Raw genomic sequence first — 26,988 nt, 5'->3', positions numbered from 1 at the left:
GGAATGGATGCCGTACAACTTGTAGAGTTAGAAATACCTTCTTTACGCATTGCGTTAGAAAGTAAACTCGATCAAGTTGAGTGGACTAGAGCACGATATGAAGAGCTAATCCTACTCGATGAAAATTGTCGCGTGGCGACAGAGCCTGTCGCGTGGCGACAGGACGGTTTACGCGGCGCCAGTTGTTTTCTTAGTAGCGTCACCTATTGCGCGTAGGAAACCGTGTTTTTACGTATTTGATTTCGACTTTGACTTGGCTTATTGTTCTATTCCTCTTCTCATACCCTCAATATTATGATTTTTATCATTTTTATTTTTATTATTTTTATTACTCCTATTATTATTATTATTATTATTATTATTATTATTATTATTATTATTATTATTATTATTATTATTATTATTATTATTATTATTATTATTATTATTATTATTATTATTATTATTATTATTATTATAGTAAGCTTCATTAATTTTAAGCTTGCCTTCATTTTCTTTTTTCTTTTTTTTGGGGGAGAAAGTCGGTACCCTCCATTAATATTAAAAATGACGGAAAAATTTTGCGCAAAAATTACACTTTCTCACACACTTACATGCACGACACATTTGAATCAGGCAAATAAAATGATAAAATGCATATATATATATACAAGTGTCTGGTACATAAGTGACGTGAGGAAAATGCATGTCGTTTCCTACCCTTTCCCCAAGCCAAACTAAATTTGTGAACACCTAACCAACCTTATGTGAATATAGGGTAAGTTAAGGGTCGGTCCCAAGGGAATGCAATGATGAAAACTAAAGTCTAAGTCAAGCTACTTCGGAGTCGAAAATGAGATATCGGTTGGTACTAAAATGAACTAGATCAAATTCAACAAATAATCAAAGGTCTAAACGCTAGGGATATGGGTTCCACATGCAAAATCAATGATAATGCTAGATTAAAGCTCAATCAATTAATTCAAGTATTGCAATGGACAAACAATAGTAGCAATCAAGAGAGTTCAAATACTATCTCCTATAGGCCAATCTAGTGGTCACTATGAAAGGCAAACCAAGAAGAATCATAAGCAAACTCAATCAATTAGAGCAACCTTTAAATCAATTGGTCATGTCATTAAGAGTTGCAATGCAATCTAGATTAATCTTATAGGGTGATCAATCCTAATCTAATCAATCTCATGCAAAACTATGTCAACCAATTTAATTGCAACAAATCAACCAATCAAAGAGCATCAACTAGCATTTCCATTAATCAAACATGTTTCCCCCTTTCCCTAGCAACTAATCTACTCACTAATCATGGTGAAATTGAGGAACAAATAACTAGAAATTGCATTGATCATCATTCTATATAAAAATCTAATAGAAATCAAAGTATTCAATATTATCAAACTCAAATCCAAGAAAAACAAACATCAAGCAAAAGAATCAAATAACAAGTAAGTAAAGATGAAAGAAAGAAGAGAATCTCACTAAAATTGATGAAGAAATCCAAACTTGATTGATCAAATGTTGAGTTACAAATCCAAAGCCAACAACTTCTCTCTAACTTCTCTCTCTAAAACTAAGCTAATGAAAATTATCAAAAAGTTCCTCTCCAAAAAGGAAATACAATTCTATTTATAGGCAAAGAAGAAAACGGCAGCTCCCGCGGTCTCTCTCGATAAACCCGCGCCCGCGGAAAAATGGGTACGGAACCCTCCGCGGGCTGCCTGGGCAGCACCCGCGCCCGCGGCCTCAAAGGCCCGCGCCCGCGGCCTCAAAGGCCCGCGCCCGCGGCTTGATGACCCGCGCCCGCGGCGAAGTCCCCTGCTCCAAAGGCCGATCAGGGGAGCCGCGGTCTCTCTGAGTGGAGAGACCTCTCCAAATTGCCCGCGCCCGCGGAGAGACCGCGGGGCAACCGCGGCTAGTTCCTGCCAACTTTTTGGCATTTTTGAACAAAAGAGCCCGCGCCCGCGGCCTGGTGGAAAACCATGGAGACCTCTCCGAGGTCTCTCCAAGGTCTCTCTAAGCCCTCTCTAGCCAAAATGCTCCTTCCTTGCTTGATCATTGAGGTCCCGAATTGCATCCTTTGCCAAGGTGAATCTCACAATACCTACACAAGTAAACAAAGGAAGGAAATAAAAGGGAAAAAGAGCAAAATAAAGGAAAAACACGATAAAAACACGAGAAACATAAAGAAAGAGGAAAAAGGAGAAACTAAAGGAAAAAGGGCCAAAACTAAAAGAAGAAAGCAACAAAAAGGGAAAGAAATAACTTAAAAGACTACCTAATGAGTGCCATAAATGACACTCATCAAATTCCCCCAAGCTAAACTTTTGCTCGTCCCGAGCAAAACAAAGGCCAAGAAGGAATAAGGAGGAAAGAAAAATAAAATAAAAAATAAAAAAAAGAAAAAGAGGGGTAAGAATTTACACTAGGACTCACTGTCGTAGGAATCACGGTTGTTTTTAGCTACAACAAGCCATTTTGAACCCCTAGATCGCTCAAGAGGACGAGTGATGCTCTCGTAAGGGTTTCCTAAGAGTTTTACCCATAACTCTCCACCAAACCCCCAAGAGGCAAACCAAAGAAAGAGCAAAAAGAGGAAAAAGGAAACAAATTCTTTACGAAATGGACTTTACAAAGAGGCTATAATTCAAATGAATAACAACCTTTCTAAAGTGAATTATGGTATGCACGTTAAAAGATACCTAAGGTTGATTAAAACATAAATATGCTAAGCATAGGAACTAGATATCACACTCCACTTTCATCCCAAACAATCTTACCGCGTTCCCCCTACTAATCTCATATCTCCCCTTAGTGAGCATCTCATAGATTCCGCGAAGGAACCGGAAAAAGATCAAAGTTTTTTAGGCTACTCAACATCTTGATTTCGCATCCCCTTTCCTTAGTCCACAACCTATGATTCCCTCCACCGATGAAAGACTCAACTCCTAGGTCCAAAGGTCTTCCCCAAGGTTGTAACGTAAGGCAAGAAGGGTTAAGGAAGGCTAAAAATTTAAAAATTTGGTGGTTATCCTAAAATGTGAAGCAAAGACCGGCCAAATCTCAACACCAAACTTAAGTAATCACCAAACAAAAATGTATTAACACCCCCAAGCTTATTCAACGCAATACTCTACTAAAATAAGACCAAAAAGCGTGAAGAATTAACGCTTTCCCCCCCCCCCCCAAGCTAAAGGAGGCATTTTCCTCAATGCTTAGAAGGAGAAAAGATTTCAACAAAATATTTTTGAATTTTTTTACTTTTTCAATTTTTTTCTCTTTTTTTTTTTTTTTTTTTTTTTTTTTTTTTTTTTTTTTTTTTTTTAACCTAAACTTGCAATGTCCTTGCCTTTTGCTAAATTCGGACGGCTTTTTCTATAATGCAATTTATTAGTCCATGCCTTTTATGATTAAGGACGGCTTTTACTCAAACACTTGCCATTGTTCACAAAGAAAACTTAACACAATCTTGCACTCATAAAAACCCAACATCCAACTTCACCACCACAAACTCCATCAAATATGATCGATTTGCTTCACAAAAACAAGAAAAGAAAGAAAATGAAACAAAAGGCCAAAGATCTAAAGATGTGGCCTGAAAAAGAAGGGATAAGGCTCAAATGGTTGCAAGAAGGCAAATGTAAACCCAAAAATTAATAAAATGAATAAAACTATCCTAAAAATGAAAAATACCACCCCGAAAAAGCTGCCCTTGTCCTTCCTAGGTAGTTCGGTCACGGTCTTAGGAATCATATGCTAAGATTCTAGATTAGGTTTGCGAAAATCAAGGATCCATGCCGCTCATGCAAGAATTTGATGAAAGCTTGAACAAATATACACCTCACATGGTTGTTGCAAAAACTCACTAAGGTTGTCAAATTGAAGATAGGGAGCAACTACCAAACATGCCACAAACAAGTAGAATCCGGCTTCATGATCCCGCTAGTTCTAGACAACTATCTTAGCATGCTTTATCCTAGAATCAACCAAACGTAATCTCAAACCGTGCATACCATAATTACCTAGGAAGACTATTATTCAAGAGCAAGAGTCCATTGCATACAAGTCCGACTTTCAAACAGAAAAATAGTAAAAAGAAAGCCTCAAAAAGATATGCACACCAACAAGAACAAAAGATAAGAAAAGAAAGGAAAAGATGGAAAACTAAGACAAAGATAAGAAAGGGAAAGAGGAAAGGGCAAAGATGCAATCATAACACATTTATCCCAATCGACATACAAGTGGTCTAATGGCCACATCGCCAAAGACCCCAAACACACTAGGTGTTAAATTCATACAACCTCGAACCGTTCAACTTCCCCTAAGTCTAATCGTAATCTAAGCAACCAAGAAAGTAAAGAAGTGAAAATAAAAAGAAGTAAAATAAGAAAGGCCTCACCAAGCGTCCGTGCTAGACTAAAGTACCCAAAGAGTGAGAACAAGCTTCTCCAAAGGGCTCCGCAATCCAAAGCATGAGCTACGAACAAAGTGAGTAAAAGAAGAGAAAGCTATATATACAAAGTGAAATTGTTAGTAACTTCCAAACAAAGGCAAACAATAAAGAAAAACGAAAACACTAACTATATACAAAGACCTAGAAGAACCAATCATCATCAAAACCAAAATTTTTTCTGTTTTTTTTTTAGAAAATCCCAAAAACATCATCCAAAGAAACAATCAACAACAAGCAACAAAACAACAAGACCAATAGCCAAGATCCACCAAAAACCTTATCAAAAACTTCCCACCGAGCCCAAGGTGCCGTCCCCATGCTAACACATCCTTTTTGACCCTCCCCCCTCACAAAATGAAAGCATCGACCCCGATGCCGACAAACATGCAAAAATAGGGGAAAAAGGGAGAACAAAATGGGAGACAAATATGCAAAAAGGGGACTAATGGCCACTCGGGCCGGCACCATCATCACCTCCAAAACCTTCACCCTCATCCCAACCTCCGGTGAAACCGGGAGGAAAACCATAATAACCCTTAAATAGGTCTTGTTGGGATGGGGTCAATTGGTCAAAGGGCTCTTGTTGAACGAGGGGCTCGGGGTGACGGGGGTCAACATAATAATAAGCGGGGTCACCCCTATAATCACTCCCCCCCGGGACCCTATAATCATAAGGCGGGAAGTTGCGCCTTGGCACATCGGGGGTCTCAACCCCTTTCCAATAAGGGTACGTAGGGAGGCCATCACCACCCCGGGAAGGTACCGGCCCTTGTTGGGGCGGCACATAAGGATAGTTGACCGGGGGTGCGACCTCCCCCCTACGCACACTAGCATCATACAAGGCGCTAGTTTGATAAGAAAGAGTTTGGTGGTCAGAATACATACCGTGCATGGAAAGTCTCATGCGGTCCATTTGCGCCCACATAGCCGCCATATCTTGCTCAAAATCATGTGGCGGTTGTTGTTGTAGTTGTTGTTGTTGTTGTTGTCTTCTTCTTCTTCCTTGTTGTTGTTGTTGTTGAAACGGTTGTTGTTGTTGTTGTTCCTCTTGTTCTTCTCCTCTTCCTTCCTCCTCCTCCTCATTCACATCCTCTAACCCGACTCCCTCAACAAAATCAGCATCTTCCTCCATCTCATCCTCATCAACCCTACCATTGTCCCTAGGGACCATCCAAACATTCCTAGCCTCGCGAAAAATGGAGGTAGCGGTCGGGTTAGGGAGAAGGCAATGGTGGGTATTCCTCACTAGCCAAGAGTAGGTACCGGCTCTCTTAGTACTAGTTATGAAACGGAGGGTGTTAACCTGCCTCAAATTGATCCAGATGTCTTTACTCCCTCCAACCGGAGTGCAAGACTCTAAGAACCGTTCTTGGTTGAAATACCTCACCAAACGGGTCACCATGCCCCCACAGTGAACCTCCCCCGTCTTCACCCCATGCATGATCTCCTTGCACCCTTCCATGAAAATGTACCCAAAATTAATCCTACAACCCAATTCCGGCTTAGTAGCCATCCACAAAACCATGATCTCCTCTCGAGACAACTTTCCCAAATCTTGCTTACTATAAACCGAGTACCCGAGAATTCTATGGAGGATCCTAAGGGCCGGATGAATGATCTCACTAGCAAGGGAAGTTTTGGAGTCAAATTGCTTTTTGTGGGCTATGGCTCTCCACCAAGCAACCTCATTATACTCACTTTGGGCATGGGAGATAAGGGGCTCGAAGATATCACCATTTGGGTTAAAACTAGGGCCAGATTAAACTCGGCTAGGTTCATGGTGTGCTTAACATTGAAGAGTTGGAAGGAGATGATGTAGTCGGTTTCCCCGACCCTATTGAACTCAAAGGTGGAGAAAAACTCAATTGAAGGCTCCAAGTAGGTGCGGGGGTTAGATTTTAAAAACTCACCCAAACTGAGGTTTTTGAGAAGCACTTCAAGATCATTATCTATCCCTAGCTTGGCCATATCGTCACGAAAGTAATGGCGGGTGGGTCTAAACCTTCAGTCTTTCGTTTTGTTATAAATGGGCAATTGTTTAGACCGATTCCACAATTTTAGAGGTGGTAGAGGAGGAGGAGCGTCATCGTGGGTGGAAGAGTGTGTTTGGGGGTTAGGGTTTGAGGATTGGCCTTGAGAAGATTGGCCGGGAGATTGGGTTGAGCGGTTCTTGCTACTCTTGGATCGTCTCAACAAATTCATTTTCGTTTTTTTTACCACACAAATTCACAAGACAAAATCACCAGGAATAATCCAACTCCCTCAATCAAGCAATAAACACCTCAAACACTCACAATCCTCCTTTCAAATCCAACCAAACCCCCAAAAACTACAAAGTACCTGTTTCAATCAACACAACAACCAAAATTCCACAACAAATACCAATATCAACAAGCATCCATCAAATATATGCAAGATTTATCAAGAAAAACAATCATCACTCAAAAATACCAAATTTCACACAAATAGCCATGAAAAACAAAATCATGCTCAAAATCAAGATAATGCCAACCAATGTAAAGAAATCAAGTGAAATTGACAAAAATAATACAAAGGTTAGAAGTATACCAAGATTGGAGACACAAATCAAGCATAGAACACCACACTCTACCGAATTTTGCCAAAAAACCACGAGAAACTTGAGTAGAAATGATGTTAATGGAGAAATAAGGTAGATTTTGTGAAAATTTGATGGAAATTTGAAGAAAGGAGTAAGGATTTGATGATTTGGGGTTAGGGTAAGAGAGTTTTAGAGAGAGAAAGGTGAAAATTAGAGAGAGTGTGAGAAAATAAGAGAGGAGAGAGAGAGGAAGGTGGTACCGGGTTGAAGAAGACCCAGGGACCCGCGCCCTCTCCTGACCATGCCGCGGTCTCGGGAACTCTCCCGCGCCCGCAGAGAGACCTCGGGGCAACCGCGGGGAGTTCCTGCCCAATTTTTGCGATTTCCTTACCTGATGGGTGCCGCGCCCTCTCCAAAACAGCCGCGCCCTCTCCAAAACTTCCCGCGCCCGCGGAGAGACCGTGGGGCAACCGCGGGAAGTTCCTGATCCAAATTCTTGAATTTGGCTGAAATAAGGGCTGCGCCCTCTCCAATTTGCCGCGCCCTCTCCAAACTCTCCCGCGCCCGCGGAGTGACCGCGGGGCAACCGCGGGGAGTTCCTGATTGGAATTCTCTTTGAAAGCTGGAGAGGCCCCCGAGGTCTCTCCAAGCCCTCGGGGAGCCCTCTCCCCTGCACTCTAAACTCTACATAAAACCCCTTCTTTCCAACAAGTAATGACAATGGGCAACCTACAAAACAAACACAAAACCAACACTAAATAAAATCGAAACTAAACAAGGAAAATGAAAAGGAAGGAAAAGAAAAGAAAAATGAGAAGATAATCCGGGTTGCCTCCCGTAAGCGCTTTTGGTTAACGTCGTTAGCTCGACGAGCATCACCCCACTCAAGGTGGTTGGAGAAGAATCATTTTGTGAACAAGACCAACAAACACTCCATCAAAGTACTTCTTGAGCCGATGACCATTAACCTTAAATGAAGATGAGGAATCCAAAGGAGAAATTTCCACGGCACCATTACCAAAAACATCCTTCACCAAGAACGGACCACTCCATCTTGACATGAGTTTTCCGGGGAACAACTTCATTCTAGAATTATAGAGGAGGACTTTGTCACCTACACAAAACTCCTTTTTCTCAATCAACTTGTCATGAACCTCTTTGGATCGAGCTTTGTAGGTGCTAGCACAATCGTAAGCATCAAGTCGAAGTTCCTCTAATTCATGAAGGTCCAACCACCTCTTCTCTCCCGCACTTGCTAAGTCAAAATTTATCTTCTTGATGGCCCACATGGCACGATGTTCAAGCTCAACCGGGAGATGGCATGATTTCCCATAGACAAGGCGATATGGAGTGGTACCAATGGGTGTCTTAAAAGCTGTCCTATAAGCCCATAGAGCATCATCCAATTTGTCCGACCAATCCTTTCTATTGCGAGCAACCGTCTTTTCAAGAATAAGCTTGAGTTGACGATTTGAAACCTCAACTTGGCCACTCGTTTGAGGATGATAGGGAAGCCCAAATCGTTGATGCACACCATGTTTCCTCAACATCTTTTGAAAGGCATTATGGACAAAGTGGGATCCATTATCACTTATCACCGCTTTTGGGACACCAAACCTTGGAAAGATGATCTTCTTGAACAACTTCAATACAACCCTGTGATCATTTGTTGGAGAGGCAATGGCCTCAACCCACTTAGAAACATAGTCCACCGCCACAAGAATATATTGATTCCCGTATGAAGAGGGGAATGGTCCCATGAAGTCAATTCCCCACACATCGAACACCTCCAATTCAAGGATAGGTTGTTCAGGCATCTCGTTTCGCTTGGAAATGTTCCCAACTCGTTGACATCGGTCACATGACTTAACAAAGCCCCATGAATCCTTGAAGAGATGTGGCCACCAAAAACCACTTTGAAGAACTTTAGTGGCGGTCTTGGAAACACCCATGTGTCCACCACTATGATCCGAGTGGCACATTTTTAAAACACTAGGCACCTCTTCGTTTGGAACACAACGCCTAAGTAAGCCATCAACCCCACGTTTGTATAAGATAGGGTCATCCCACAAATAGTGCCTTGCCTCTCTTTTGATCTTCTTCTTTTGGTTCTTGGAGAAAAAGTGTGGAAACTCCCCATAAGCTAGAAAATTGACCAAATCGGCATACCATGGGAGTTCCTTCACCTCTATGGCATATAAGAAATCATCAAGCATTCTATCTTCAATTGGTAGACCATCATCATGAATATGATCCCCTTCAAGGCGAGAAAGATGGTCCGCCACAACATTCTCCGCACCCTTCTTGTCCCTAATCTCAATCTCAAAAGCTTGCAATTCAAGTACCCATCGAATCAACCTTGGCTTGGACTCTCTTTTAGCAAAGAGATACTTGAGGGCCGCATGATCTGTGAAGACTATGGTCTTGGAACCCAACAAGTAACATCGGAATTTCTCAAAAGAGTGCACAATTGCCAAAAATTCCTTTTCCGTTGTTGTGTAGTTCTTTTGAGCCCCATTGAGAGTCTTGGACATATAGTAAATCACATGAAGTTTCTTGTCTACCCGTTGTCCCAAAACACCTCCAATTGCCCAATCACTCGCATCACACATCAACTCAAAAGGAAGATCCCACCTTGGGCCTTGAACAATAGGAGTAGAGATTAGGGCCTTCTTCAATGTATCAAATGTCATCAAAATTGAACTCAACATCTTTTTGAAGAAGGTCATTTAGGGGCTTAGCAATGAGTGAAAAGTCCTTAATGAATCTCCTATAGAAACCCGCATGACCAAGGAACGATCTCACTCCTTTGACATTTATCGGAGGTGGAAGTTTTTCAATCACATCAATCTTTGCCTTATCCACCTCAATGCCCCTATTTGAAATCTTGTGCCCAAGCACTATACCTTCCTCCACCATGAAGTGGCACTTCTCCCAATTAAGCACCGAGTTGACCTTTTCACATCTCTCTAGGCATCTTTCAAGATTTTTGAGGCAATCCTCAAATGTAACACCTCCCACAGAAAAATCATCCATGAAGACTTCCATATCCTCTTCAAGCATGTCCCCAAAAATGCTCATCATACACCTTTGAAAGGTCGCTGGAGCATTACACAATCCAAAGGGCATTCTTCTATACGCAAAAGTACCATAGGGGCATGTGAAGGTTGTCTTTTCTTGATCCTCGGGATGAATAGGAATTTGAAAGAATCCCGAATATCCATCAAGGAAGCAATAGAATTTGTGCCTAGTCAACCTTTCAAGCATTTGGTCAATAAAAGGGAGAGGGAAGTGATCCTTTTTGATTGATGTGTTTAGACGTCTATAGTCTATACACATCCTCCAACCGGTGACCGTTCTAGTTGGAATGAGCTCACCTTTCTCATTCTCAACTACGGTCATACCCCCCTTTTTAGGAACGACATGCACGGGGGAAACCCACCTTGAGCTTGAGATGGGGAATATGATTCCCGCATTCAAAAGCTTGGTGATCTCTTTCTTAACTACTTCTCCCATTTGGGGATGTAGTTTCCGTTGTCGTTCAATAGAAGGAAGGGCGCCTTCCTCAAGCGTTATGTGGTGTTGGCACAAAGCGGGGCTTATACCTTTAAGGTCATCAATTGTGTACCCCAAAGCACTTTGGTGTTTTCTCAAAACACCACATAACGCTTGAGCTTGGCTCTCGCTCAAGGATGCACTAACTATCACGGGGTAAGTAGAATGAGGGCCCAAGAATTCATACCTAAGGTGTGATGGTAGAGGTTTGAGCTCCACCATAGGCACACCATTACCTTCTTGTGATGTGGTCAATTGCAAAGCTTCATGGCTTGAGATTCCAAAACATGTTTTCTCATCCATGTCCTCCACACTTCCATCAAGTAACTCCTCATAGAAAGTCATCTCCTTGCATGAAGCACCTACCTTGTCTTTGTTCAACAAAACATTCTCAAGAGCATCGTTAGAAGTGAGCAAGTGCTCATGCATGGAAGATACAACAATATCAAGTGAATCAATCATCATACAATTTTCCAAAGAAGAACATGGATATTTCATGCTTTCATTCAAATCAAATTCTATAACCTCTTCTCCCACCTTAAGGGAGATCTTAGCATTTCTCACATCAATCATGGCTCCCGAGGTAGCAAGAAAGGGTCTACCTAAAATGATGGGAATGGTGGCATCCTCATCCATTTCAAGAACAACAAAATCCACGGGAAACACAAACTTCCCAACCCTCAAAGGGACATCTTCTACCTTACCTTTTGGAAATTTGATAGACCTATCCGCTAATTGCAAGGTAATGTTAGAAGGTAAGAGTTCCCCTAGCTCAAGTCTTTGATAAACCGAATATGGCATTAGGCTCACACTAGCTCCCAAGTCACATAAGGCATTATCAATTTGCATCTTGTTAATTGCACAAGGGATGGAGAAGTTTCCGGGGTCTTTCAACTTGGGTGGCATTTTGTTCATGATGATAGCACTACAATTTTCGGTCAAGTTGATGGTCTCCACAACCTCACAAGTTCTTCTCCCACTCAAAATGTCCTTGAGGAATTTGGCATAGTTTGGCATTTGGTTAATCACATCGGTAAAAGGTAGAGAAAGATGGAGTTGTTTTAGCATCTCAATGAATCTCCCAAATTGTTCATCCAAATTGTGTCTCATGAATTTTTGTGGGTAGGGGAGTTTGGGTCTCACAATCTCTTTCTCTACTTTCACCTCTCTAGGTGTCTCAACAACTACCTCATCCAATGATGCCCTTTTTTCCTCATCCTCAACCAAAACCTCCCTAGGAATCTCCTTATCTACATCCTTCCTAGGCAATACCTCCTCAAGTTCCTTTCCACTCCTAGTAACAATAGCATTCACGGGCTTCTTGGGGTCAAGACCTTGGGAAGCTAAAGAAGAAGGGCTTGCATGATCCTTCAAGGCATTAGCAAGTTGAGAGATTTGGTTTTCAAGCATTTTATTGTGGGTCATCATTTCATTGAATTTTTTATCGCTCACGGCCATGTATGTGTTCAACAACTTGGTTTGATTCTCAATTATCTCCTCCAAATTAGTCCTAGGTGAAGAAGGTTGTGAATAGGAACTTTCACTTTGAGTTTTTGGAACAAACCCGGGTGGGGGACCTCTTTGAGAATTATTTTGAAAATTACCCCGTCCTTGATTATTCCAATTACTCCTATTTTGACTTTGGCCATAGCTTTGATTATGGTTTCCACCACCTTGATTATGGTTACCACTACCTTGGTTATGATTTCCATAACCTTGGTTTTGGTTACCATAATTTTGGCCTTGATTACCATAATATTAGCCTTGATTTTGGCCACTATAACCTTGATTATTATAGCTACCACGAGAACCTTGGTTCCCTTGGTTTCTATAACCACCACCTTGGTTATAGTTGTCAAGATTGCCTTGGCCTTGGAAGTTCCTATTCCATTGACCCCTTTGATTATCAAACCGTTGACCATTATTATTCGACACATAATTCACATGTTCACTCTCATGGTTATCAAACTCATCAACACATTCATTAGGACAAGCACTAGAGTCATGATCATACGATCCACATGCATCACAAAACAAACAACCCAAAGGCATATTATGTGAAGAGGGAGGGGGTTGAGAGTTAGAAGGAGTACCTCTCCACTTAAATTGGGAGGGAAGATTTGAAGCTTGAGAAGGGGAAGAAGTGCTCTCCAACTTAGCTTTGATTGCGGTGACCTCCTTTCCTGAGTTTGTCATTTGGGAGGAAAGGTTGTTGATTGCATTTAGATGGTCCACCGAGTACAATGAAGATTGCTTGCTTGAAGAGTCCCTCTCCCCATCTTGCCAATCCCTATAATATGTCACCACGTCCTCAATGATGTCCACAACTTCTTCTTCGATTTTGTTCATGATAGGGCCCCCGGCCCCTCCATCAAGGCATGACTTGCCTTGGGGACTTAAACCGCCATAGAAGATTTGGATCACTTGGTATGTGGGGATTTCGTGGTGAGGGCACTCCCTTTGATACTCTTTGAATCTCTCCCATGCTTCGTAAAGGCTTTCACTCGGCCTTTGCTTGAACCCTTGAATCAAGGCTCTTGCCTCCGCCGTCTTCTTTTGGGGGTAGAAGCGGGACAAGAAAGCCTTTGTGACATCGTCCCAAGTTCTCAAGGAGTTGGGCTTCACCTCTTTGTCTAGCCACTCCAAAGATCTTCCTATTAGAGAGAAAGGGAACAACTTGAGGCAGATGAATTATTGAGAAACCCCATTGACTTTGATGGTGTTGCAATATTTTTCAAATTCTTTTAGATGGTTCGATGGGCTCTCATTCTTAGCCCCACTATATTGCCTTCTCTCAATCAAGGTGATCATTGCTGGCCGGATTTCGAAGTCATTTGCCGGGGTAGTAGGTGGAGCTATTCCACTCTCAAACCTATATGCCCCGGGCACTCCAAGCTCTTTCAAGGCTATTCTAGGATTTTCACCCATTCCTTGCTCTTCTTGAATTTCTTCTTCACTTGAAGAGCTATAACCCAAGGATCTATTATCCACTCTTCTTCTTGAAAGAGTCCTCTCAATTTCCGGATCAAGGGGAACAAGGGAACGATCACGGGTTCTATGCATGCAAAACTCAAACAAAAATATTAGTAGCACGGCTACAAGTGTAGCCTAAAGCAACAAAATCTTTTTGTATTTTTATAAAATGAAGTAGACTCAACAACAAAAGCTAAGCACCAATAGCACTCCCCGGCAACGGCGCCATTTTGACGTGAGGAAAATGCATGTCGTTTCCTACCCTTTCCCCAAGCCAAACTAAATTTGTGAACACCTAACCAACCTTATGTGAATATAGGGTAAGTTAAGGGTCGGTCCCAAGGGAATGCAATGATGAAAACTAAAGTCTAAGTCAAGCTACTTTGGAGTCGAAAATGAGATATCGGTTGGTACTAAAATGAACTAGATCAAATTCAACAAATAATCAAAGGTCTAAACACTAGGGATATGGGTTCCACATGCAAAATCAATGATAATGCTAGATTAAAGCTCAATCAATTAATTCAAGTATTGCAATGGACAAACAATAGTAGCAATCAAGAGAGTTCAAATACTATCTCCTATAGGCCAATCTAGTGGTCACTATGAAAGGCAAACCAAGAAGAATCATAAGCAAACTCAATCAATTAGAGCAAACTTTAAATCAATTGGTCATGTCATTAAGAGTTGCAATGCAATCTAGATTAATCTTATAGGGTGATCAATCCTAATCTAATCAATCTCATGCAAAACTATGTCAACCAATTTAATTGCAACAAATCAACCAATCAAAGAGCATCAACTAGCATTTCCATTAATCAAACATGCTTCCCCCTTTCCCTAGCAACTAATCTACTCACTAATCATGGTGAAATTGAGGAACAAATAACTAGAAATTGCATTGATCATCATTCTATATAAAAATCTAATAGAAATCAAAGTATTCAATATTATCAAACTCAAATCCAAGAAAAACAAACATCAAGCAAAAGAATCAAATAACAAGTAAGTAAAGATGAAAGAAAGAAGAGAATCTCACTAAAATTGATGAAGAAATCCAAACTTGATTGATCAAATGTTGAGTTACAAATCCAAAGCCAACAACTTCTCTCTATCTTCTCTCTAACTTCTCTCTCTAAAACTAAGCTAATGAAAATTATCTAAAAGTTCCTCGCCAAAAAGGAAATACAATTCTATTTATAGGCAAAGAAGAAAACGGCAGCTCCCGCGGTCTCTCTCGATAAACCCGCGCCCGCGGAAAAATGGGTACGGAACCCTCCGCGGGCTGCCTGGGCAGCACCCGCGCCTGCGGCCTCAAAGGCCCGCGCCCGCGGCTTGATGACCCGCGCCCGCGGCGAAGTCCCCTGCTCCAAAGGCCGATCAGGGGAGCCGCGGTCTCTCTGAGTGGAGAGACCTCTCCAAATTGCCCGCGCCCGCGGAGAGACCGCGGGGCAACCGCGGCTAGTTCCTGCCAACTTTTTGGCATTTTTGAACAAAAGAGCCCGCGCCCGCGGCTTGAAGTCCCGCGCCCGCGGCCTGGTGGAAAACCATGGAGACCTCTCCGAGGTCTCTCCAAGGTCTCTCCAAGGTCTCTCCAAGGTCTCTCTAAGCCCTCTCTAGCCAAAATGCTCCTTCCTTGCTTGATCATTGAGGTCCCGAATTGCATCCTTTGCCAAGGTGAATCTCACAATACCTACACAAGTAAACAAAGGAAGGAAATAAAAGGGAAAAAGAGCAAAATAAAGGAAAAACACGATAAAAACACGAGAAACATAAAGAAAGAGGAAAAAGGAGAAACTAAAGGAAAAAGGGCCAAAACTAAAAGAAGAAAGCAACAAAAAGGGAAAGAAATAACCTAAAAGACTACCTAATGAGTGCCATAAATGACACTCATCAATAAGTCATATAAATACAACAGAAAAAGTCCTACAAAAGTCAAACATAAAACAAACACAGGTACAACTATGGCGCTGGAGGTCGCAAGTCGCGAGGGATGCCGAATGTATCGAAAAATGTCCTACTCCGTGGAGTATGTCCATCATCGCCCCCTGAACCACTAGGCGGCGCGAACTGCAGCTCAGGACCAGGCCATCTAACCTCACCCTGAAACCCGACGGAAAGAGGCTGGGGCTGCAAAGGCTGCTGCGACGACGAGCCAAACTCGTATGTCCCACCACCCATCCCACCTCGAACGGTCGGCCCGGTCGGAATGTCCTCAGGTGATGACGCCGAATCCTCTACAGTGGCAGCCTCAGAACGACCACCTCGACCACTAGAAGTAGTCCGGCGACGCCTCGAGTCGGACCTAGTAGTCTCCCTCCTAGGCTCGGGCCTCGATCGAGTGCGTGGAGAAGGAATAGGCTGCCCCAGCAAAAGTAAATCAAGGTTAGAAAATGCAACGAAAATAAAGCCAAAAGCAGTAAAAGTAAAAGTAATACCTCCTCAGCGTCGTTGCTACGACAGGTAGCACGGTTCCGCAACCTCACAAGCTGGCTGCGAAAGGCGTCAATGCACCTGGCCATAGCCGTCACCACCTCACGAGAGAACTGCCAAAATAGCCAAAGTCAATAACAATTATAAAGCCCAACATGGGGATGGTATATAACAAGAAAAACTACTTACTCGAGTCTGGTGACGAGGAATAGATCGCTCCACAAACTGCTCTCCCGCTGGAGCTGGCGGAATAAGCTCCTCGATCGGTCCATACGTACCCTGGTAGCGTATAGACATCCTCGGAGGGATGAACTCCCTAGACCAGCCTGCTAAAAGTAAAAGTTAGAAAGATACTTGGGGGCTACCTAAGAAAGATAAACTAAACGAATAAAAGCATACCGCTGCCTCCTCTGAAGGGACAGGAGCCGGCGCTAGCAACGGTAGCAGGTCCTCCTCATAGCTCTACTCAAGGAGAATGTGTGATCTCCAGGGAGTACCTCGCGAAGGCCCACCAACACGATCCCGCTGCAAGGCATCATGGAACATATGCCGAGGTGGAGGAGCGGGAACAACGAAAGTATCCGAGGAGTGCTGGATGGCCACCCTCTCCCCTAGGTAGACCACCGCGCCATATGTCCCCAGAAAGTAACGACGCTCAGCCGTATACTGCGCCGCCAGCGCAGGGATAGGAAAAGCAGCCCAAGGTCGATATACCGGGCTAGGCTCCTGAAACATCACTAAGTAAGATACTAACGCTAAAGGGTGATAAAAGAGGAAGCAAGAATTAAAGAAAAACCTACTGTGAGGATCATCTCTCGAAGGCGTAACACCTCCGGCGGACCTCTGCGGCCTCCCCAACTAGTAGCAATGGGGAGCACGCGAGGAGAAGGCCTCGCAGGCGCAAGAGAAGGGAAGTACTCGTAGAACCAAATCTATACAAAAATGAAAATTAGTAAAGATTGTGCTTCTAAAGCTAGAGTTAAAATCTAAATGGGAAAAAGGAGATATACCTCTACGACCCTCCAGAAACTGGAAAGGGCTATCTCTCCAGACAAGGCCTTGTGACGACAAGAGCGCCGCAAGCCCGGTAAAAGATCAGCATAGGCCATGCTGGCCCAGTCATATGTCCCGACCAACTGGAGGTCGCGAACGGCGGACAGGTAGTATAGAAGTACTCTAGTACCTCGATCAGGGGAAAATGTCCCTGATAGCAGAATCAGCACAAAGATGCGCACCCGCTGCTCTCGGGTAGTCGCATCATCCTCGAAAGCCGCAGCCAGCGTGCCGCGACGGATACATCGGGAACTCAGCTGTCCCGACTGAGCCTCAGCCTGGGTCCGAATAACGATCAGCCCCAATAACTCCAAAACCTCCGGTGAGTAAACGGTAACACCAGCATCGAAAGGTAGAGGAGTAGACTGGAACTCTAGCCCCGTAATGAGACTAAAGTCAGCTGGAGTGACTGTCATCTCACCCCAGGGAAAGTGAAAAGTGTTAGTGGTGTCCCAAAAGAATTCCACCAAAGCTCGGACGACGAGGTTACCCCCATCGTATGAAAACATGGCCCGAGTAGCCTGCAGCAGAGGAGTCAACCCACATGACTCCCAAAGACGACGAAGCCCCTCATCGCGGCAGATAAAGTTGTCGTACAGGGAGATGATGGTGGAGTTACCGGAGCCATGGCTACGGGTCCTCCCACTCGCTAGACCTCGTCGGATTCTCTCCGACAGATGATGAACCGGCGCGTGAAATAGAGTGCGCTCGTCCCAATCCGGCATGACACCCAGCCCGGAAGTAGAAGGCACGTCCTCGCCCTCGCTGGCGGGCTCGTCCTCTCGACGTATGTCCCTCGACCGAGAACCGGAACCACGTCGTCTAGCCATGCCTAAGCCGCATGATACTATGTTCAAAAAAAAAACAGAGTACGTAGTACTAAAACAGAGCAAAATTTCAAACAAGCACGGAAGTGTGTTCTTTGAGCAAATAAACAGTTTCTTGCAAACATATGATGAATATTGTGACAAATTGTACAAGTAAAAGCAGTCCAAATGCAAAGAAAGACTCACATTGTTCTTCACGACCTTAAGAGCTCCTACAATGGTGAATTGCTTATTTCTTCACCAAATTGGGTCAAACAAGTCTCAAAATACTCCCAAAGTAATATACAAGCATAATTAAACAAATTCAAGGCATAAAATTCAACGAGCAAAGCAAATTAAGCAAAATGATTTTCGAATTTTTCGGAAAATTCGCGAATTAGAACGTAATTCATCAAAAACCGAGTAGAGTTTGAGCAAAACTTACATAGATCGGGAAAATAGATGAGAAAAGCTTCGATTTGCAACAAGTTTGAGCGAATTTGGTTGAGAAATGAGCAAGAACGAGTAATTTGAAGTTTTTCGCGAAGTTTGTGAAGCAGAGCAGCGAAATGAGAAAGAAGAAGAAGACGGGTTTAAAACCCCGATTCTGTCGCCAAACGACAGAATTGTCGCGAGGCGACAGATGCAAAAGATGGCGACGGGCACTTTTGGTCAGCGCAGGGGCGGCGACAGAGTGCTGGACTCTTCCTTATGGTTTTGTGGGTCCATTTTAGTAATTTGGGTTCCTTGGTACGCCAGTTAGCCCCTTTGAGCAAATTGACATGATTTAGTCAGCTTGATCAAAATGCACTGAGTGATCGACTTGATGAAAGATCGTCTCACTTTAGCTTAAAAGCGCCTAAGTATTGGCTCATAATAAAGCGCCTTAGTATTGGCTCATAATAAAGCACCGAAGTATTGGCTCATAATAAAGCACCGAAGTATTGGCTCATAATAAGGCACCGAAATAATGGTTCAAGGCACCGAAATATTGGTTCAACAAATAAGGCACCGAAGTAATGGTTCAATAGACGCACCAAAGTAATGGTTTACAAAGGCAAAAGCACCAAAGTACCGGCACAAATATGAAAAGCAATGATAAATAATGATATTAAGGGTCAATAGGTAAAGTGATTCTTTGGCAATGTCTCAACATAAAGGGAAATTGTTTAGCGGCGAAGTACGGTCGTGACGAGGTAGTGTCACAAATGGTGGAGATGGCGAAGCAAGGCCACCTTCGGCGATCCCTCAAGGTAAAGAAGAGATTGTCTATAGCGGCGACATACTGCTGTGGCGACGTACTGCCACACCCAGGAAATGACGACATACAGTTATTTTCGATGATGTTCCCGAAGTACTGTGGAGGATTGTCACCAAGAATATTGAAGACGACGACATACGGTTATCTTCAAGGATGGCGTTCATGAGGCAATGTGGAGGTTGTCACAAGCAACAAAAGAAGCAACAGCAAAACGGTTACGCTCAGAGACGTGTGCTCGACGGTGCAAGATACGCGTTTCTTAACTCTCTTATCTGTTTAACTAATGATTGTTTTGCAGGTATCGGCGTTATAAGAATGATTTGGAATCGCAGAACGTTTTGAATCATTCTCCGTCCCTATCGATACTTTGACTCTCGTTTTTCGAAACATAAGTTTCTCCAAACTCAGTCAAAGTGGGGGCTTCTGTAGACACCCATTTGTGTCTCCCCAAAACCAAACCCAGTGATGAATGCCTTGCACGTTGTGTTATTATCGAATTAGGTGAAAGTGGTACGAAAGTCGAGTGTTGCGGTTTAGTTTTAATTAAATTATTTTCTCTCTGTTTTTGAAAATGACCTTATTTATTTGAAAACGTCCATTTCAGTTTATTTTGGTCCATGATAAGGGTCCAATAATGGTGTAGATGGATGGGGCTCGAAAAGACCTTTCCAACGATATATTATAAGCCCGATTCCGATGAATATTGAGGAAGTTATGGCCAAAATACTAAACTTGGCCCGGTTATTTATTTTAATACGGCCCAATGATCTAGAGGAGGGCTCAATATTAATTGTTATTCCTAAAATTATTAGGATTAATTATAGTTTTCTAGAAGTTTCTAGAAAGTTCCTTTTAATTCTAATATTGTTAGATTTAATAATTAATTATTTTTAAAAGATTTTTATTTGGAATAAAATATGGTTTTATTATCTTAAAAATATATTTTATCTTCTGTACGGATTTCGTAGATCAAGTTGATTAAAGATCGGATTCCGCGTGAAGAAAAACGCGCTAATACAGGCTGTCGCCAAACGACAAGTCTGTCGCCGCGCGACAGAGTCAATTCCTGGCGACAGCGTGGAGTTTTATTCCTTATCAAATTCTATGATTTTCCGGATTATTTTCATTATAAATAGCGTCCGAATCCCTGTTTTCGAAATCATCTACAAACATCAAACATCAATTCACAATCGTCAACTCTTTCTCTCTATTCTCTCATCCTTAATTCTTTTCTTTCCCTCTCTTTCTAAACAACCCTTTTTTTACAAGCAATATTCCGCATTTACAAGACCTAGAGTCGCCTAGCCAAGTTCGAAGTTGCCTTCGCCCTAGACGTGCAAGGTTGATATTTTCTGAGGGTTTGGTCCAAAACTAGTCTAAACTTTATTTAATTTGATTTTAATTTGATTCTTTAATTATTCTTTATTATTTTCATTGAAGTTTACTAACTTGTGTATTTTGTTATTAGAAAGAGGTACGATGCTTCAAAGTATGTAATCTTATTACTCTCTTTCAATGTAGAAAGCATGTTTAGATTTGCTTATTATTGTTAATTCCTAGTATCATGTTAGGATGCTTTTAATGCTTTCTAGTATCATGTTAGGATGTTATTATTGCTTTCTAGTATCATGTTTAGGGTGCTTTTACTTCTTTCTAATATCATATTAGTACCATGTTAGGTTTAAAGCTTTGATCTTTATTGCCTAGTGACATGCTAGGGTTTGTTATTAATCTTGTTAGTATCATGCCTAGGATCTTGCTATTATTATTGAGCTTTATTATGCCTTATCATGCTATGATTATTATTATCATTATTGTTTATTATTATGTTGCTTGATATATTTTATTGTTATTGCTTGATCACGCCTTTTATGATTGTTAAAGGGAATTTGTACTTGAAATCACGCTTAATAAGATAATTATTAATTTGGTTTAGGCTAATGTGATTTTAACTCAAGTGATCGCCAATAATAGTATTATTTGTGCATTAATTTCAACCAACATAGATAAACAGGGTAGGTTCAATATAATGTTTGTATGTTATTCAAAAAGCGCACATGAATACGAGCAGAACAAAGTAGAGGCCTATTTTATAGGGCGGGTCCTTTCTTTTGTAGATTGGATTCGTACCCTCATCCCCGGACCCTGTTTGGTTCAAGACCTTATGGAGTAGTTGATGGTCCTTTTGGATTGTCTTTTGGGTTTACAAGTTCCTAAAACTTGTTGGCGACTCTTTTTGCTCTTTGTCTTTCCCTTTGGAACGCCACCGTACTTTAGTGTATGATCACAGTGGGGTTCAAGTTTGGGGTTATCGTGATGCTTGAAATATTCCCTACAATATCCATATCAGAAGAGCAAGAAAAAGTAGTGATTTTACCCAAAGAAGCCCAAGACCTAAACTTATCAATGAGATCTTGTAAAGGCCTGCTATTAAGCACTCCCATCCAATGAAATCACCCACCAAGTTTATAACACAACTCTAACCTTCTTAATCACAATAACCAAACAAAAATTCTACCTAATTCAATACCCAAAAAACCCAATTCAGCTCAAGTGTAATCAATCATATATTGCTCAACTCGAACGACATGGACAACGAAAAAAAATCCAGTCCAATCCAATCCAACCCACAAAGAAAAGAATTTGGTGGGGGTATGCTCAGAAAGGAATTGAGGGATTCACATATTAGATCTATCCCAAGTTTCCTTCTGCTTCCTCCTTTCAAAGTAATTAAACAAATTATACTCCTTTTTCTCCTAGCTCATAAAATACTGAAAAAAGGAGGAAAATCACAGCTAATTTATGATATGATTATACTCCTATTATTTACAACACTCAAAAGATTTTTCCCACATGAATAGTTTAATCCTCACCAACCTAGATGATTTAAATCAAATTAATGACTAAAATCATATCCAAAATCCCAATTCATCAACCAATACCAGAATCCTCCAGATTTGATCCCACAAAAGTTTTCAGCATCCAAATATATATAAAAAAAGCAAAAAATATTGAAAATCTTCACTAATATGGAAAGAAATTAAAAAAAAAGTGAGACTAATCAATACAGCTTTTTTCCCATCATAGAAGATCAATTTTGTGATCTGGGTATTAATTAATTCAACTCCAAAACAAAAAATAAAAAAGGAAGAAAATAAATTAAATCGAAAAAGTGGTGTTGTATATGAGCAATAAATTGAGATTGAGTAAATATATGGAAAGTGTAGAAAAGAAGAAAAGTAAAAAAAAGATATTAAAGAATAAAAATGAAGATTACATTGAAACTTCCTCCTCCTCTACTGGAACATATATGCAAAAAATCTACGACAATCAAAAGTAAAGCTTTGCATGTGAATAAATGGAATCTAGAAACTTACTCAATCAGAAAGCTTTTGCATACCAGATTTATTCAAAACAAAAATAAAAACTAACAATAAGTTGCACTTTGGTTGTCATTGAATACAAATTTGTTATGTAACACTGGAAGGTGTTCACAAAAAGTAAATTCAACATGGGAAGGAGCTGTGGTACTGGGTCTACACTATACAGAGTCCTAAGCCCTGTTCCCTCCAACACCCTCTCTACATCCCCACCCCATAGGAAGAATAAAAAAGGAGAGAAGAAAATGATTATAATTCTTTAAAGTAAAACCAAACTATCAACTTTTGATTTCAGATTCACAAGATACCTATTTTCTTAGGAATTTTCCAAGCATACTAACATCTATGAAAAAGAAGCAATTTCAACTTTCAAAGAAGTGACACCATCTTTTACATCTTGGGCATGTACATAAGACCTCTGGAGAGTCCAATAAAAGTTTATCATTCTGAGCAAGCAAATGGACAGAAACACACACAAACGGCACAATGTTATTGCGATATAAAAACATCCCTAGAGAAAAAATACGAAATACAATAACAATTTCTATACACACTACAGAAAGGACATACAATGTCCGCAGCCATGAGATTCAAACCTACTCCACCAGCTCTTGTAGATATCAAAAAGACAAAAGCAATAAAAATAGTTAAATCTCTCTAATTATAGGAAGTTAAATCTCTCTATTTATTCATCTGCCCAAATTTCACTCTATGTAAAATTTCAATCAACAAAATCACTCGTTATATACATACTTTCATAAATTGAGTAACTATAACCAATAGTTAAATAATCCACCTTAGAAGAATCCTGGATTGATTATACTTACAATTAAATTAACTATAAACCCAAAATTGTGAAAACGATATTCGATGATTAACAAAAAATAAAGATATATTACCTCAAAGCCGCTTCGAGAAAAAGCTCAGAAGCCGCTTCAATGGAGAATTGAGAAACCGCTTCAATTGGAGGAATACTGTCAATCATAAATCAATCAAATTCAACCCAAATAAAACCACCACACAATCGAAGAAGACGCTAAAATTCAACCAAAAAAACGAATAGAACAAATAAACCCTTAAAAATTCGGGAAAACAATCGAACAAATAAACCCAACAAATCGAACAAATAAACCCAACAAATCGATCAAATAAACCCCATTAAAAACAAAACGAAACATCACATACAGAAATGAAAAATAATAGAAAGAACCCAATCATTGAATAAAGTATAAACTAAAATTGAGATATGTGTATACAAACAGGCATTACCAACATCAAATTTTCTGGATGACACAACAGAAGCTTCTGATTGACCCAATTTCTGCCGTTTCACAGAAACTCCATCAGATCCATTATCTGTCCCAGCATCATCTTCGTCATCATCTTCACTCAATTTTGAGCTCATCGCCATCATTGTTGAAGGGGGACATATTTTCTCTCTCTAGGTTTCTCTTTCCTTATTTTCCATTAAGAATTCTGAGCTTTTTTTTTTGAGATGAGAAGGAGGAAAGAGAAGGAAGTCTGTGAGGAAGAAGGTGCTTAAGTAGGTGAGAGAGTAAGGGGCAAGTAAAGGGGCAAAATTGGCAATGCATTAATTTTAGGGGCAAGGCTGTAATAGCACCACAAAGTACTATTCACCAGCTACAGTAAATTATTTTGCATGTTTTATAATGGTTATACATTATAGATATCTTATTAATACTCATACGGGATTTTAACTAGTACTCCGTATTATATATTGTTAATTAAGTATAAATATCATTTTTATAATTTTTATTAATTTATAATTACACGTATTAAGGGTGTGTTCAATTAACCTAATTTTACTTATCTGAATTTATATGAACTTATCTAATCTAATATGAACTTATCTTATCTTATCTGAACTTATCTGAATTTATTAACTCTTATTACAACTTATCTGAATTTATCTAAACTTATTTTTCCTGAACTTATCTTATCTGAACTTATTAACCCTTATTTGAACTTATCTAAACTTATTAACCCTAAAATAAATGGAAATAAGGTGAACAAAATAGAGTCTAAGGTCAAACTATGCCATTGACATTATGAAAATAGCTCATGAAGCATGTGTTTATTCACTGATACAGTGATATAGTTACGTACTCTATTGAATATAAAGGGAATTCCAGTCAAATGATTCAAAAATTAAATAATTTAGATGCAATGCAATGACTTGTACACAACTAAAATTTCTGATTCTTTAATTGTGCATGTAAGCATCTGACTTTATGTCAAATATATGATTGATCAAATAATTCTAATCAAAATCATGCAGTCATTTTCTTGCCACCTAATTAATCTTATCCCACATGAAATAATAAAATTCAAATAAAGAATAATCAACTATGGTACCCCAATATTTGTCATCCTTACAATTTGGAATTCAACGCCATTTTCTACGTGAAATTTGATTAGTTTCTTGGTCAAATTACATTTAGCCGTAATTCAAAACCAATTTCTTAACAATTAAACTTACAAAAATTTCAAGGATATATCTTAAACCTTATTCATACAATTACTTCTTCCTTGATTTTTTTTTCTATAAATAACAAACCTTTGATCATTATAAACAACACAAAAAACCAAAATTATATCATATATTTGTGCAAGTATTAACACAATACAAACATGAAGGTTCGTATCTTCACATTTCTTTCTTTTCTAGCCTTAATTTTTGTATCAACTCTTGTTACTAAAAGTAATGCAAATATAGTTTCAAATCAAAATGATGATATTCAAGAAAGATTAATAAAATGTCTTACTAGCCATTCTCTTGAATCCTACCCAATATCATCCCTCATTTATGCACCACAAAATACATCCTTCTCTAATGTTCTACAATCCTACGTACGAAATCTTCGTTTTAATACCTCCACAACTCGTAAACCCTTGCTCATTGTGACAGTTACCGATGTGTCTCACATCCAAGCATCGATCTTGTGTGCCAAGGAGACCGGTATTGAGATGAAGGTCCGAAGTGGAGGCCACGACTATGAGGGGCTATCCTATGTCTCTATAGTCCCTTTTTTCGTGGTTGACATGTTCAACTTCCGTTCAGTTGATGTAAACATCGAGGATGAGACTGCTTGGGTGGATGCCGGGGCTCTCCTAGGAGAAGTGTACTACAACATCGCGAACAAGAGTGACACCCATGCTTACCCTGCAGGAGTTTGTCCTACCGTTGGTGCTGGAGGGCACATCACCGGAGGGGGTTATGGTAATTTAATGCGAAAATACGGCCTTACAAGTGATAATCTTGTTGATGCCAAAGTTGTGGATGTCAATGGTAGAATACTTGATCGCACAACCATGGGAGAGGATCTCTTTTGGGCTATTCGAGGGGGTGGTGGTTCGAGTTATTGTGTTATCCTTTCCTATCAGATAAAATTGGTTAAAGTACCTAAAAAAGTCACTGTTTTTAGGGTTTCAAGGACACTAGACCAAAACCTAACTGATATTGTTGATCAATATCAACATGTTGCTCCAAATTTGGACCGTGATGCCTTCATTAGGCTTACCCTAGGTGTTACAAACTCGACCAAAACCGGCCTTTTGACAAACCAAGCAACATTTAGATGCTTATTTTTAGGTGACTCTCAATCCCTCCTATCCCTAGTACAAGAGAATTTTCCCTTGTTAGGCCTGGAAAAGTCGGATTGCATTGAGATGAGTTGGATTGAATCTGTCCTTTTCTATTACGACTTTGCTATGGGAACTCCACTTTCGACTTTATTAGATAGGCACCCTTCAAGTTTAACTTCCCTCAAAAGAAAGTCCGACTATTTGAAGAAGCCAATTCCAAGATACGGGTTAGAAGGGCTATGGAAGCTAATGGTTGAACTACAAACGCCTCAACTCACGTTTAACCCTTATGGAGGCCAAATGGCAGAGATACCGGCTGATGCGACACCATTCCCTCATAGGGCCGGGAACATGTTCAAGCTTCAATACGCGACTAATTGGAACGAAGAAGACAATGATAGATCAAAGTACTATATAGACTTGACAAGAAAACTCCATACCTACATGACTCCTTTTGTTTCAAAAAATCCAAGAGAAACTTTTCTTAATTATCGAGACATTGACTTGGGGATTAATCACCAAGGTACAAGAAGCTACATTGAAGGTAAAAAGTATGGGGTGAAATATTTCAAGGATAACTTTGATAGGTTGGTGAAAATTAAGACCACGGTTGATCCTGATAACTTCTTTAGGAATGAGCAAAGTATACCAACTCTTCCACGTTAGTGCATGGACAGTAATACTTTAGAATACAAGCATATACCTAATGTTTAGTTTTCCTTACCTTTAAATAAAATACGAGTATTGTTTCAATGCATATTAATTTGTACTTATACCATAGAGTGTAAAAAAGTGTTTTAACATTGCATTATTGTAATATATGTCTATTGATTTGTACTTATACAGTTATACCATAGTATGTAAAAGAGTGTTTCACATTGTATAATTGCAAATTGTAATATATATGTTGTCAT

General features: G+C 40.4%; 2 pseudogenes; both read left to right on the top strand.

The window, feature by feature from the left end:
• The first annotated feature begins 12,999 nt into the window (after nucleotides 1-12,999).
• Nucleotides 13,000-13,098, top strand: LOC145577252 (small nucleolar RNA R71; annotated as a pseudogene).
• A 12,022-nt stretch (nucleotides 13,099-25,120) lies between these two features.
• On the top strand, nucleotides 25,121-26,871 carry LOC145576535 (berberine bridge enzyme-like 8 pseudogene; annotated as a pseudogene).
• Nucleotides 26,872-26,988: the final 117 nt, after the last annotated feature.

Source organism: Chenopodium album, chromosome 13, assembly GCF_948465745.1.
Source record: "Chenopodium album chromosome 13, dcCheAlbu1.1, whole genome shotgun sequence".
Taxonomy (NCBI): domain Eukaryota; kingdom Viridiplantae; phylum Streptophyta; class Magnoliopsida; order Caryophyllales; family Amaranthaceae; genus Chenopodium; species Chenopodium album.
This window is presented reverse-complemented; position numbering and strand designations above follow the sequence as displayed.